Here is a 15,496-nt window from a genome sequence, read left to right on the forward strand (position 1 = left end):
ATTAATAAATAAATATACATATCCAAATTCACCTTGTGAAGAATCTTGAACACCGCTTCAGCTGTAGATGTGGGGGATACATCCTTATGGAGGACATATGGCTAGACAGCAGTGGGAAAGTGTGCCATATTTTAGCACCTCAGATGGCGAAAAGCAGTCACCTTTCTCTGGCATGCCTGCAGGGCATTCTATTCCCTGGAAATTGTGTGTGGTGTGTGTGTGTGTGTTGTGTGTGTGTGTGTGTGTGTGTGTGTGTGTGTTGGGTGGGGGGGGGGTGCTGTTAATATATAGTTAATAGGCAAAATATCAAACTTCTTTCTGATAACTGTTTTTAAAAGCATACAGCAGACTATACATGATGTAAGGAACAATTTGTGAATCTTATCAGTGTATGTGAGTCCAAAATGTGTAAGACAGCATTGAGAGTGTGTTTGTGCGTGAGAGGGAAACCGTGGTCACTGGGGACTCCTTCCTGCCTCCACATGTCCTCCCCCTTTCCATGTTAATGGCTCTAAACACAGCAGATGGGAAGAATGGTGGCACCTAGGGAGTGTGTGTATGTGTGAGTGTGAGTGTGTATGTACGTGTAGGTGGTGGAACGTGTGATAAAGGGGGAGGGCAAGTGTGTGCTCATGTGTGTGTGACTGAATAGGATTCTGTGTGTGTGTGTGTGTGTTTGTGTGTGTGTGTAATAAGAGTGTTGATTGGGACTACAATAGCAGGAACAGAACTAGGCCATCTTTGTTTTGTTTTTTTTAGAATACATTGGGGTAACAGCATGGGCTTCATACTATAAAGGTGTGGGCAATATGATGATATTCTACCATCATCAGATATCATAATATCTTATTTAATCATCAGGGCATCAAATATCAATGCTGTACTGTACATATAGTTTACTGATGTAAATGTATATTGTGTATATAAAGTGTATATTCAGGAAAAAGGGTGGCACGGTGTCAGGTAGTGTCGCAGTCACACAGCTCCAGGGACCTGGAGGTTGTGGGTTCGATTCCTGCTCCGGGTGACTGTGAGGAGTTTGTGTGTTCTCCCTGTGTCTGTGTGGGTTTCCTCCGGGTGACTGTCTGTGAGGAGTTGGTGTGTTCTCCCTGTGTCTGCGTGGGTTTCCTCCGGGTGCTCCGGTTTCCTCCCACAGTCCAAAAACACACGTTGGTAGGTGGATTGGCAACTCAAAAGTGTCCGTAGGTGTGAGTGTGTGAATGAATGTGTGAGTGTGTGTGTTGCCCTGTGAAGGACTGGCGCCCCCTCCAGGGTGTATTCCTGCCTTGCGCCCAATGATTCCAGGTAGGCTCTGGACCCACCATGACCCTGAACTGGATAAGCGCTTACAGATAATGGATGGATGGATGGATTCAGAAAAAAAGTACAATAGAAGTTAAAACACATTATAAATGTTAATATAAAAGGATATTGGTCCTTCTAAAACATTCTATTGGTCCAGCTGTATTCTCTGTATTTATTGCAACTTCAAGCCTTTGTAGATGCAAAGCACCTCTTGCAAATGGCTTGTAACTCACTAACACTCACTCACAAATACATAATCATTCATTCACTTGCTAACTCGCACATATTCACAAACATATTCACTCATTCGCTCAATCACATACATATACATTCATTCACTTCTCTCTCTCTCACATAGACACAGTAAATGGCACATATTCTCTCACTCAGTCACTCACTCACTCATGTAGTCATATGCATATTCACCCGGTCACAGTTAAGTATTGCACCATATTGGGTACTCACTCATTTACTCACTCTCACTCACTCATTTTAGGCCTGTTCCACAAGGGGGTGCTATTTAAGACTTCACATCAAAGACACTTTTCTTACACTCCAAGGAAGCCCAAACATATTCAGTGATGTTGATGACTTGGTCTAGGGGCGGCCAAGCCATTCTACTGAGATTTATTTCTTTCTCTCCTTCTTACTCCCCCTCTTTCCCTCTATAGCTTGTGTAGTTCAGTCTGTTGTGCTGTTTGTGCACCCCATCACAGTTCCTACTACATGAGACATTCCATCTAAAAAAATGGTTTGATTGATTTCCTGCCATGTTCATTACTCCTCATATGCATGGCTTATGAAAATCTTCAAATGCTGCATGCCACTGACTATTGTATATTAATAGAGGGAATTAGCATAGGCCTTTATTGAAATATTCATGTGCACAGTAGCAGCAGGCTTAATGATGCTGCCGCATTAGCAGGTTGTGGGGGCTCGTGTGGTGCGGCTGGTTGTGGCTGATGGTAAAATGAAAGAAAATGGTGCGGATCAGAAAAAAAAAGTCTGTCCATATGTGACTGAAGGATCCTCCACTGTGCTAATAAGCAGCAGGAGATCAGTAGCACCAACACCTGAAATAAACGCAGGCTCTTAAATTGGTAGCATTTTAAAATATTTCCTCCAGCTGATGATGCTGCAGCGAGACGGTCGCCTTAAAGCAGTCTCAGGGAGCTTTTTATCTGTTTTTCTGAGCGAGGGCAGACGGCTCTATGCTGGCGTGGATTAGAGCGGGTGGCTGTTAGCAGATTTGCACTCACTCTTTCTTCACCAATGACCTACTTTACTTTTTTTACATTCCCCCAGAAACCTTTTTTTCTTTTTTCTTTTTTTTTTTGGTGTGGATTCTGTTACTCTTCTAGCCAAAGATCTGCCATTATTTTTTCTCTAAGAGAGGAAAGCCTAAGGGTTTTGGAGAAGTGAAATATGAATCTGTAAACTTAGATTAATTTTAGTTAATGAAAATAGCTCTGCATCTTTTAAGGTGGAACGAAAAAAAAAAAAAAAACAACTGTTGTTTGTCCCTCCCACAGTCCAAAAACACACGTTGGTAGGTGGATTGGTGACTCAAAAGTGTCCGAGGTCCGAGTGTGTGAGTGAATGTGTGTGTGTGTTGCCCTGTGAAGGACTGGCGCCCCCTCCAGGGTGTATTCCCGCCTTGCGCCCAATGATTCCAGGTAGGCTCTGGACCCACCGCAACACTGAACTGGATAAGCGTTTACAGATAATGAATGAATGAATGAATGAATGAATGAATGAATGAATGAACTGTTGTTTGTATGTGGCTGAAGTTTATCTTGTCTGTAAGTTTTCATTCACTATTTAAATTACCACAGAAACTAATTTGTAACACGAGTTGTAAGACTTCGGTAATGCAGTTAGCCGTCTCCCTAGTTTGTAGACATTTCCACCTTAAATGATCTGAAACAGCAAACATAAGTCAATTTTATCCACCCATTGAGCAGAAATAGAGCAATATCCTCATTTGGGTTCATGCTTTTCAACATTTAGAACTCTCTCCATTGTCTAAAAACTCCAGATGCCTCTGCCATGAGAAGCAAGAGAAAACCATGCTGTTTTGTTATTCATTTACAGACACCAGGGCTTCGTAAACACATCAGACCAGTTTGAGCAGGCAAACCGAGTGGAGAGCGGCCAATGGTGAGGGAACAACATCTGAATTTTATAAAAAAAGGTGTTTTTTGACTACATTCATGAACTTCGCCTTTAACTAAAGGTTCAGATTGTGTAATAACAATCCACCACCCACGCCTGTCCTTTAGTAACCTGCATCAGCAAAACAGCAGAATTAACCTCCCTTACGGCATGTTTACATCCTACCTCCGTGGTAAATGGAGCATTAAATTAGCAGCTATGGAAAGGTATGGCATGACGATGATGTTAGCAGTGGCATTAATTCACAGCTCCAGGCACCTGGACTTGTGGGTTCTATCTTCTGATCACTGTCTGTGAGGAGTTTAGTGGGTTCTCCCTGTTTTTGGATGGGTTTTCTCCAGATGCTCTTGTTTCCTGCCTCAGTCCACAAACACAGGCTTCTACGTGGAATGTGGAATGCTCTAGTGTTATGAGCGTGTGAAAATGTCCACAGGTGTGAGTGTGTGAGTGATAGGGTGAGTGCGTGGTGCCCTGTCAAGGGTGTGTTCAATCCTTGTGTCCAATGATTCCAGGGATGCTTGGATACACCGGGACCCTATGAATCCATGAATGAAGTTAGCAGAACGCTCTATATTCTCTGAAATAGTAACCTGATTCTTCTCCTAGCGATTAGATTCCCTTTTCTTCTCCTCGCTGTTTGGACTAAATGTTGGCACTCGCACTTGAGAAAGAGGCAAAAAAGCTGTGCAACTTTTCCTGAGTGTGAGAAGCCCTCTCTGACTGAATAACACACAGATCAGCTGGGTTTTACCCCACTGTCCACTGCAGCGAATAACAAAACACAATAGCAGCAGACCTTTCCTTTTTCTGCCAATGAATGCCCACCACTCTCTCCCCCATCAAGCTGTAGGCAGCAAAGATCAATACTGAGACATTTCTTATCAAGAGTGTCTTTGAATAGCAATAGCATAAAGTGCAGCGGCCGTGACGATCCCACTGTTATTTTCCGACCGATTGCATTATCTCCAATCACAGCCGAGAACATGACATTCTATTATCACTCCACTAGCACAGAGCGGTGTCTGCAACAGCATCTCTCCCTCTGTCTGCCTCTCTGGCTTCCTCTGACATTATCTGAATGTAATGACAAATCTGTGCACTGAAAAAAGAGAAATATAACAACAGTGTCTGAGGCTGCCCCAGTCACAAAATAACCAGCGTTAATATTTAATATGGGAGTATAGTTTCAGGTGCAGACAGGGGGAAATAGCTTGTGTGCCCTCGGGTTGCAATGGCACTCTGACCCTAATGGAATGGAGGGAAATCCCAGAATTCCCACAAGGCTGTGAGGGAAGTCAAGGAGAGCAGTAGGAGATCTAGATCAGCTTTCAGGAAAACTGAGCCTTGTCTTCGGAAACAAAACAAAAAAAAACCACCACCAGCCACTAGCAGTCCTTGAAGGAGTCATGCTCTAAAAGTGCTTATAACATTCGCAAGGGTTTGTGTGCAAAACCAGACCTAAATGACGTTACATGACCATTTTCTAACCTTTCTTTACCCTTTCTGTTTACCCTTTATTTAAGAGGAAAATGACGTAGTTGATGGTGTTGCTATCTGCTGCTGTTACGTTTGCTGGGTTTCCTCCACTATTTGTCAGAAAAAGTAAAAACAACACGGGAAATTTCCTCTGATTAGGTTTTAAAAGCGTGTGAATATGTGAGGGAAGTGTTAACGGGGTGATAATTGAATTCTAGCTGAGCTGCCTCACCACTGTGTGGGACTCTCAGAACACAAACCTCAGGTCCTCCAGAGACTCCATCCGTTACTGCTCTGGAGAACACAGCTATACAACAGATTTCACGGCTATAATCAAAATATATACAAACACAGACGACGAAACAATTCTCCGAAATTAATTCCCAGGCATGTGTGATTGAAAATAAGAGGAACGTAAAATCACCAGGGGCTCAGTATGAAGCACTCAGTCTGAACTGTCTTTGGTGGCCTGGAGATATGTAGTCCCTTAACATACACACTGTAAAACAAGGCTCATACCTGCTCCTGGGCTTGGGTCTATGATAAAGGTTTCTGAAAGGGTTCTTGGTACAATGTCAGAGAAATGGACTACATCTAATGGATAGTTTCTATTAGAACCATTTCTGTAATTGAGAACTTCCACGTAAAAGGTTCTTCACATTCACCGATATTAACCTATGCAATATTTACATTAGGTTCTTCAGACTGAAACAGGTTCTTCACACTTGCACATCTCATTTGCACAAAAGGGTTCTTTAAAGCAGTGGTATTCAGAACCCCATAGATTCCTGCTCTACCCCAACTCCCAACACAGCTGTATAAGGCAAATATACACTATCTAAGGTCCTGAAGACAGTCTGAGTGCCCCTGCTTTAAAGAACCCCCCACTGAAATGTTCCTTGTGGAACCAAAGGTGATTTTTTTTTTGGCTTTGTTCCACAGAATCCTTTCTAGCGCTTTTATTTATAGGAGAGTACACTAAATATTCCCAACCCAGCAGCGGCAGGGCTTTATTCTGTTAAACCTCAAACCACACTCAGGGTTTTTTTAGTGTTTACGGAGAGAAATCTAATTGTCCTGGTGAACTGAAATTACCCACAATGCAATAAGTGCTCCTCAGAGACGGCTGGTCACAGAGAGAGGGGGCGGGGGGGGGAACGAGGGGCTGCAGTGTTCAATTTCAACCAGAGACCAATGAAATCTCTCTCTCTCTCTATATATATATATATATATTTTTTTTTTCTCTCTTCTTCTCACCATCCCTCTTTGTCATCCTTTTTCTTTTTTGTCTCTCTCTTTCACCCCATGCACAATATCTTTTCTTGCATCTGTTCATTTTTCTTTCGGCATCTCTCTCTGTCTCTCTCTCTCTCTCTGTCTCTCTCTGTCTCTTTTGCTCTCTCTATCTCTCTCTCTCTCTCTCTCTCTCTCTCTTCTTCTTCTTCTTCTTCTTCTCACCATCCCTCTTTGTCATCCTTTTTCTTTTTTGTCTCTCTCTTTCACCCCATGCACAATATCTTTTCTTGCATCTGTTCATTTTTCTTTCGGCATCTCTCTCTGTCTCTCTCTCTCTCTCTCTCTCTCTTTCTCTCTCTCTCTCTCTCTCTCTCTCTCTCTCTCTCTCTCTCTCTGTGTGTCTATCTCTCTCTCTCTCTCTCTCTCTCTCTCTCTCTCTCTTTGTTCATGTCAAAGGATCTTTATTTTCCTTCTGCTGGTGAAAGTATGGGAGTATTATTAGTGAGTGAGGTTTATTTTTTTCGGTCATAATCTCTGCTCAGAATCTCTCACTGTGACAATCATTACATGGCTCTGCACTGTACGCTGCTCACACGCATTATGTATTCCATGTACTCCAGTTCTCAATAGCTCTTTACTAAACAAAATGAAAGGCCGCGAGTTTCAATGGCCTCTATTGAGACAACTGCAGCACATATTGCTCCCTTGGGTGCGTAGCATCATCGGAATGACTGATTAACAATAAAAGTGGCAGCCAGACTCTGGGAAATCAACATAAATGCCAGTGACGTCCTGTTGAATAATGCTTTCAGTAACTCTATTCAACCCAAGCAGCTTTAATTTCTGAACTCCAGCTCTCTGTGGTCACTACCGGCGCATACCAAACAGGCTTCAAACCAGCAGATACATGAACTCTGCTCTATTCATTCTTCTATTCATAAGAACAGGTGGAAAGAGTTCAGAGAACCTGAGTCTTACTGTTTCAATATGGCACTCAGTTAAAGGTGAAATCATCTAAGGTCTAAACAAACATCTAAAATTATTAAACATGTGGAAATATGTTTAATAAGTAGTTTGAAAGTCTAAATTAAAATGAAATGCTGGATAATTTGATAAGGTCTGGGTAACTGGGCCAAACTGTCCACTGTTCTAACCATACTGTCTGTATGTACATATAAGGAAAGATTCCCACACAGGGATTAAGCCTAGTCCTGGACTACACAGCATTTTTAACTGTGATTTTCCATTTAAAGGAGAACATAGTCCAGGACTAAGCTTGATCCCTTTCTGCCAATCCAGCCCCCATATAATTTTAAATATAACCCCAGTTATTCATAATATTTCTAGGTTATGATTCACTGTGATTAGTAAATTTACAATCACCAAATTAGCTCCCATCCACTGGTGGCGCTGTTTCAGGGTTAGAGACTGATGGATAGGGGTTGGGCATTGGTTAAGTTTTGAAGCGGGTTTTAGGATAAATTTTCACACTGAGTAAGTGTCAACAATACCTTGTACTGCCACAAAGGGTATGCTATATTTAATAAACATTGTACAAACCCTGGGAATGGGCTTTTAATCAAATTTTTACAAATTCCTAAAGGCTGGGCCTACACACAGTAAACTGTATTTTTGTTTTGTCACTTTATTTGATACAGTTCTTTTGCCCAACAGGGTCATGGACTGTCCATAAAACACTGAAAAAACAAACTGTCCACTTCACTTACAGTGTATAGATATTTATCTGCAAAAAACATTGGGTAGTAGCTCTTTACTTTGGAACCAAAGGCCAATTGTTCAGGCCACACTGTCCAATACGTTGGCTACACTGTCTACAATTAAGGCCATATTGTCCAGTGTGTGTACAGTACATTGTATCTAGAAACCTGATGGAGCGTTTGCTGTATTGCTGTTGGAGATACTGTGTATTTCCTTGATAACACTAAATCATTTCTTGACAGTAGCCACACAGGCAAAACAAAACCTCTCTGCTGGTCAAAGGAAAACAGAATATCAGCACAACACACAAACGGTGTCTAAGAAGTGCACTTCCTCTGACCTTCCACAGCAAAGCCACCTGGGTCCCTACAGAAGACTGCTACACGGAAGACAAATAAGGGAAACTGCACATAAAATAAGCCCCTTATGAAGTCACTAACGACAGCTTCCGTACAGGAATGGCCTTTGTTTCTAAATATGGAGCCGCTATCCATAGCTGGCCTTCAGACAACCGTCCAGGCTGTTTAAATCATGCACTGCTTAAATTAAGCCTAACTGCAGATGTGGATTTTGGCTGTTTGTTCTGGTGGATTTAAGCAGAAGCAGTGACAGATAAAACAAGCCAGGAGCAGATAAGAGCTATCTCTGTGAGGGGGAATAAAACATTTTCTAAAGGACATAGAGTGTGGCAGCACTGGACAATAAGGGGAAGAGGCCATAGAATGGACCCAGCTGTGTCCTTCCAGTAAATACACCCTCTCAGCTACACTGAGGCAATGTTCCATTCACTGGACAGAGACGAATATATAGACAGAGTGACAGTGTGTGTGTGTGTGTGTGTGTGTGTGTGCTGGAATACAGACCTTGATGTTGCCTAAGAGTAGGAGATATGGCAAAAATTTAATGTTACGACAAGTAGAATATGAGAGTGGCTGAGAAAGAGAGAGAGAGAGAGAGAGAGAGAGAGAGAGAGAGAGAGAGAGAGAGAGAGAGAGAGGGTGAAGGAGAGAGAGAAAGAGAGAGAGGGGAGAATGGGTGAGAGAGAGAGAGAGAAACAGAGAGAGGGTGAAGGAGAGAGAGGGGAGAATGGGTGACATAGAAAGAGAGAGAGAGAGAGAGAGAGAGAGAGAGAAAGAGAGAGAGAGAGAGAGAGAGAGAGAGAGAGAGAGAGAGAAAGAGAGAGAGGGTGAAGGAGAGAGAAAGAGAGAGGGGAGAATGAGTGAGATAGAGAGAGAGAGAAAGAGAAACAGAGAGAGGGTGAAGGAGAGAGAGAGAGAGAGAGAGAGAGAGAGAGAGAGAGAGAGAGAGAGAGAGTGAACGAGGGAGACAGACAGCATGTGAGAGGGAGCTCTCAGGCCGTGAAGCGAGATAGCGAGGAGCTCTGGTGAAAGTGAGAGTGAAGGGAGTGTTCAAACAGGAGAAGGTCTCTGCTTATCAGCTCCAGACTCACTGTATCATACAGAATTCAGAAGAGCAGCAGCAGGTGAGAGATCAAAGACCCTCGGAACCCTTCATACACAAATCATCTCCACCCACGTATACACTACACACTAGCCACATACACACACACACACACACACACACACACACACACACACACAACACCATATACTCAACAACACTTTAGAAGACAACCTGGAGTCATGGGGATATTTCCAACACGTCCCTGGCAGTGAACACACACACACACACACACTGAGTAGTTGGGGCTTAGTTGCCTTGCTCAAGGACACCACCTCAGCTGTGGATGTTGAGGGAGGAGAGAGAGCGCTGTTTCTTCACTCCCCCACTTCCATTTCATCTTGCGCATCTCAGGGACCATCCCTGGACCCCCACTGACCCCTCTATTTTTAGGAGTGTGTATCTCAGTTCAGCTGTTGTTTCTCGGGCTGGAGTCTGGGTTCCACCCTCGTCCCCTCCTCCTCCTTCCTCTTTCCTTCGCACCATTGCTTATTTGACTGTGTTAATGAGGCTGTGTTCTTCAAAGCAGACTCTCTCCTCCAGCGTGCGGTGGAGTGGGAGAATGGAGAGATGTGCTGGGCTAATTGCCTCCGTGCAGTTTGTTCTACATTTGCCGTGATTACGTTTGATTTGAACGGGCCTCCGCGAGCCGCTGCTTGTCTGATTGGGTTTCTCCCTCATTTCTCTTTGCATTGATGTTTCTTGGGAGCTGCGTCCAGCGCGTAGCCGTGATGGAGTGTGTGCGTGTCGTTTGCGGCCGTGCGAGGTTCATTTTTCCCCAGCTGTCGATGGTGCTCCATTAAGATGAAGGACACTCGGAATTGCGCGCGCTGGCGTGGAGAGAACCCAAGGCGAGGAGAGGGGTGTGTTATTGTGTCCCGCAGTAATGAGAGCGCCCTAGACTTCATTACTCAAACTCTCTCCCTCATACACACACACACACACACACGAGGAGTATTTAGTGAGCAATTGCTGCCACCGCGCCTCAGTCCAACTCGCTCCCAGAGTAAGAACAACACACTCCTCTTTTATTCTCTCCTACTTCCTCTAATAAAGATGCACTGAGAGAGGGGGCTCCAACAGTAATCACTGGAAAAGCCTCCAACAATTCAGCAGCAAACGTCCTAATGCTGGACTTAATGCTCTATCTCTCTGTGTGTCTCTTCTTTCCTCTCTCTCTCTCTCTCTCTCTCTCTCTCTCTCTCTCTCTCTCTCTCTCATTCCCCCATTCCCCCCTATCTCTCTCTCTCTCTCTCTCTCTCTCCCATTCCCCCTCTCTTCCTTTCTCCCTCTCTTTCTTTCTCCCTCTTTCCCTCTCTCTCTCTCTCTTTCTCCCATTCCCCCTCTCTTCCTTTCTCCCGCTCTCTCTCTCTCTCTTTTCTCTCTCTCTCTCTCTCTCTCTCTCTCTCTCTCTCTCTCTCTCTCTCTCTCTCTCTCTCTCTCTCTCTCTCTCTCTCCCTCCCTCTCTCCTCCCTCTCTTTCTCTTTCTCCCATTCCCCCTTCCCCATCTCTCTTCTTTTCTCTCTGTTTCTCTCTCTCTCTCTTTCCCTCCCTCTCTTTCTCTCATTCCCCCTTTCGCCTCTCTCTTCCTTTCTCTGTCTCTCTCCCTCTCTCTCTTTCTTTCTCTCCCTTTCACCCATTCTCTCCTCTCTCTCTCTCCATCTCTCTTCCGTTCTCTCTGTTTCTCTCTCTCTCTTCCTTTCTCCCTCTCTTTCTTTCTCCCTCTTTCCCTCTCTCTCTCTCTCTTTCTTTCTACCCATCATTCCCCCTCTCTTCCTTTCTCCCTCTCTCTCTCTCTCTCTCTCTCTCTCTCTCTCTCTCTCTCTCTCTCTCTCTCTCTCTCTCTCTCCCATTCCCCCGTCTCTTCCTTTCTCCCTCTCTTTCTTTCTCCCTCTTTCCCTCTCTCTCTCTCTTTCTCCCATTCCCCCTCTCTTCCTTTCTCCCTCTCTCTCTCTCTCTCTCTTCTCTCTCTCTCTCTCTCTCTCTCTCTCTCTCTCTCTCTCTCTCTCTCCCTCCCTCTCTCCCTCCCTCTCTTTCTCTTTCTCCATTCCCCCTTCCCCATCTCTCTTCTTTTCTCTCTGTTTCTCTCTCTCTCTCTCTTTCCCTCCCTCTCTTTCTCTCATTCCCCCTTTCGCCTCTCTCTTCCTTTCTCTGTCTCTCTCCCTCTCTCTCTCTCTCTCTGTCCTTCTCTCCCTTTCACCCATTTTCTCCTCTCTCTTTCTCTTTCTCTCTCTCTCCCTGTGTCATTGTCTCTCACACAATCATCACAGTTTTCTTATTTATGTATTTAATAATAATAATAATAATAGGTTTTTGATAAAACCTGCAGTGGATTATTGTGAAAGATTTGTGGTCTGAAACCTCTGGGCTGTGGCCTCAACGGATCGCTGAGTAATCCATCCCTGCTCAGTTATATCTGGAAATATGGGTGGGGCTTTGGATTCCCAGCTTTGTCTGCTGCTTTCAAGGCATTACACACTCCATGGCTGCTACACACAAAAAAGACACACACACACACACACACACACACACACACTTACACGCATGCATGCATGAACACACAAAATATTGTAGCAATTACTGAACACGGCAAAGTGCACGCATCACTGCTCACGTAAATCCTGATCTCAGCAGTGTGTCTCCACGTTTGCCTTTACGTTAATGACAAAATCAATGCAATCAAATCCACAGCAAACAAGGAAAAAACACACAACCCCCCGTCCCTCTCCGGCGTTTCCTGACCGCAGGCCATTCACACACAGAACAGGAATTTAAGGTGGCACCTCGTTGCCCTTTACTTGGCGACATGAGTGAGAAACACAAAACAATTCCCCGTGTCATGTTTACGTACTATTAGCCCTTCAAGGAGGTAACAAATTACAGCTCTCTGAGAGCAGGGGGATGTAGCACAGTGACATTTCATTTAACAGCCCTGGCTGTAAAGAAGAAGCAGGCCGTATAATTTTACTCATGTGTGAACAGCCAGGAGAGGACGGCTCTCCGGATAAGAGTGAGAGACAGGCGCGTGGTTGACCTCCCTCACAGCTAACACACAGCACAGTTTATTACAGAGGTCACTGCTGAGAGGCCATTAACACACACTCTGAGACACCATAGAAAATCATACAGTCTTATTCTATTAAGTGCTAATAGAACTAACGCAGGCCACTACAGACTTGACACTGGAACGTTGTGCGAAGGTTTGATGGCTTTCAGCTGCTGGAGTGTTAGTGAGGTCAGGCACTGATTTTAGATGATTACTCCAAGGTCACAAAACCCACTCCAGGGTATTGGATCAGTGCTCCATAAGCCCAGACTTCCACTGCTCCACAGCCCAATCCTGGGCATCTTAACACCCAGTAACACTTTACAATAAAGCTACATTACTTAACTGTATATATGACAGTAATAAACATTACTAAACTGTTATGTAATATATCAAACAATTAATAATTTGTGTTAGCTTTCTGTTACTATCTTTATGTTAATTGGTCAGTTTTGACCCGTGTCTTAAATCAGCCATAAGACCCCCTAAAAACAATTAATTATAATATTTGTTTCTTACGTCTTGTTGACCTTGTTATTCTTCCTTATCCATGTAAGTATTGGTGTTATTTTTTCATTGTTGCGTACTGTAAACTGGAGATGTACACTCTACAAAACACAAACTCTAAACTGACCGGGCCTTACATGTCCAGACATGTCTGTCTTTCCTTTTTTTCGAAACAGACAAAGATAGAAGCCCCTAACTGAAGCTCAAGTGGTTGTAGGAGGAGCCAGCTGTAGGCTGTTGGTGTATAGTGTGTTTATGAGTCCAGATTTGGCACTTGTTGTTGTTTTCTGATTTAAAATTATACCTGGCTCAAAACTGACCCTACCAACAGAAAAGCCGTAATTTTAACAAGAAAACAACAGAAAAGCTATAATTTTAATGCATTTAAAACCTAAAAACAGGTCGATCAAGACCCTAACACAAGAGGAAGGTTAAGACATTATTAAGCATCGATACATTTTTAATATAATCTTAAATATTACCAAATGGCCTCAGTTAAACATTAACTTATAATAGACATAGAAAATCACCCATCATTGTGGATTGATTGAATACATATTACTACACAGTTTGTAAATATTACAAAAAATTTAACTTATAGCCATTTTTAAAGAATTGTTATCAGAACTGAAACAGTAAAGTTTTTAAAAAGTAGCTTCTGAAGTAACAAATAAACCAATCAGAGCAAAAACTGAAACGTCTCCCACAGCTCATTAACAAGCCATTTCTGAGTTAAAGTGGATGTAGTGCGGAGGGCTGGTGTCCACTTACTGCTCCATCCTCCAGAGAACGTTCTGTGCTGATCTGTGCTCAGGTTTCATGGTCTTCAAGTAGATCCTAGATTTTTGTTTATGTTTGGTTTTTAATGTACTATGTTTAATAATAAATAAGCATAAAAATAATAAAGCCTTAATGAACACTAGAATTATTTTAAGAATAATAATTTAATGTTTTTAAGTCTAGTCTAGTCTAGTGAAAATGACTTTTTCATTAATTAATGCTAATGAACTGTGCAGTAATATTTACAACAGGTCAGATTTTATTTCTATTGTTTGTAAATGGTTAACTGTACTATTACTTAAGATTGTTACTGTTAATTAATCTTTCATTAAAACATTAGTTAAAATTTTAGTGATGCTTAATGATGTTTTAACTACTGCTAATTAATAATTAGATGAAACATTTTTTTATTAATGTCTTAAGTACTGTTAGCTGATATACCCTTTTTGTAAAATGTTATCTAGATTGGGCTCCTCCCCTTCTGCTACATAAGGCAGGCTACAGAATGTTTCAGATATTCCAGTGTACTACTGAGGTATTAACACTACACTGCACATTGCGTTTGCTAGAGTGAGCACCTCATCTGCACTGAGAGTGGCCAGTACATTACAGAGTACTTGGTTTGAGACTCAAGGTCAGAGAATTAAATTTGTCTCTGACCCTCCTCTGTAATCAGATTGACCACTAGCCGACCTGTCACCGGTCTCATCTCAGTATTACCATAACAACCACAATCTGATTTCAGATCAGCACCAGTCAGAGACCAACCGTCAGGGCCCAGCAAAGCAAGCTGAGCAGGAAATGAGCGATTGCTGAGGAAATGGACTGGAAACAAAGGTGTTCACCGTGCAGAGAGCAGAGGAGATGAATGAGGCAGAGGGAGGAGAGTGATGGAGAAGCCTTTTAATGACGAGAAACTGAGACTCGAGACGAAGGCATTGGCCATGAAGAGACGCCATACTGGATTAAGATTCTCCCTGACCCAGTGCGAAGAGCAAACTGCTGATAAAGGAATTGCATCTGAGTGAGGGTCATGTTCACTCAGTGTCATTGTCTGTAGACCCACGCTCTTCTCTCTGGGCTCTTTACTGCAAAACATGTCAAAATCAAAGTAACTCAGATCAGTATAGAGCATGAGAAAATGTTTAATGTTGACTTTAAGTTCATTGTATGATACATACATTAAACATTTGCACTGCATCTAAGGCCCATGTAATCCATTAAGAACTCTTTCAGCCCTTTAAATGAAGACTATAAATCACTTTCCACTTATCAGTAGCACAGCTTGATTGTCCGGGATCAGCAGCTGAGACATTTTTTTAAATATTTGAGACTACATATGGCTAAATTGAAAATGCACCCTTATAAACAGAAGAAATGTTTTCTGGCAGCTTTTTATTTTAAAGGTGATATATCCCAAATTCTGCCTCTGGATGTCACACTAGAGCACTAGCATCTCAGACCAAAACAATTGCTTCGTATTCACCGTAGTCTTCCCTTTAGCCGCACTTTGGTCCTCCTGTTAAAGAATGTGTTGTTTTCAGTGGAGAAATATTTGGGTGCTTTCTGCCATTTTGCATGTACATCACTGTCTTGTCTCTTGGGGAGGGCACAACAAAACACGGGGAGGATCAGTGTTTCTACAGGGTGAGACTAACATACACAGCCAGCCCTGCAATGAAAACAAAGAGCAGAGAACAACACACACAGATTTGGCTTAAGTCTCTACTCCAGATGCTTTTACTCCACCACATTTGTTGTTTGCTGCTATATTAATATATAAAATATCTT

General features: G+C 42.9%; 1 protein-coding gene across 1 annotated transcript in view; it reads right to left on the reverse strand.

The window, feature by feature from the left end:
• thsd7aa (thrombospondin, type I, domain containing 7Aa) overlaps positions 1-15,496 on the reverse strand; it is a 151,542-nt gene that overhangs the window by 120,821 nt on the left and 15,225 nt on the right. The window lies entirely within an intron of this gene.

The sequence above is a fragment of the Hoplias malabaricus genome, chromosome 6 (genome assembly GCF_029633855.1).
Source record: "Hoplias malabaricus isolate fHopMal1 chromosome 6, fHopMal1.hap1, whole genome shotgun sequence".
Classification (NCBI taxonomy): Eukaryota; Metazoa; Chordata; class Actinopteri; order Characiformes; family Erythrinidae; genus Hoplias; species Hoplias malabaricus.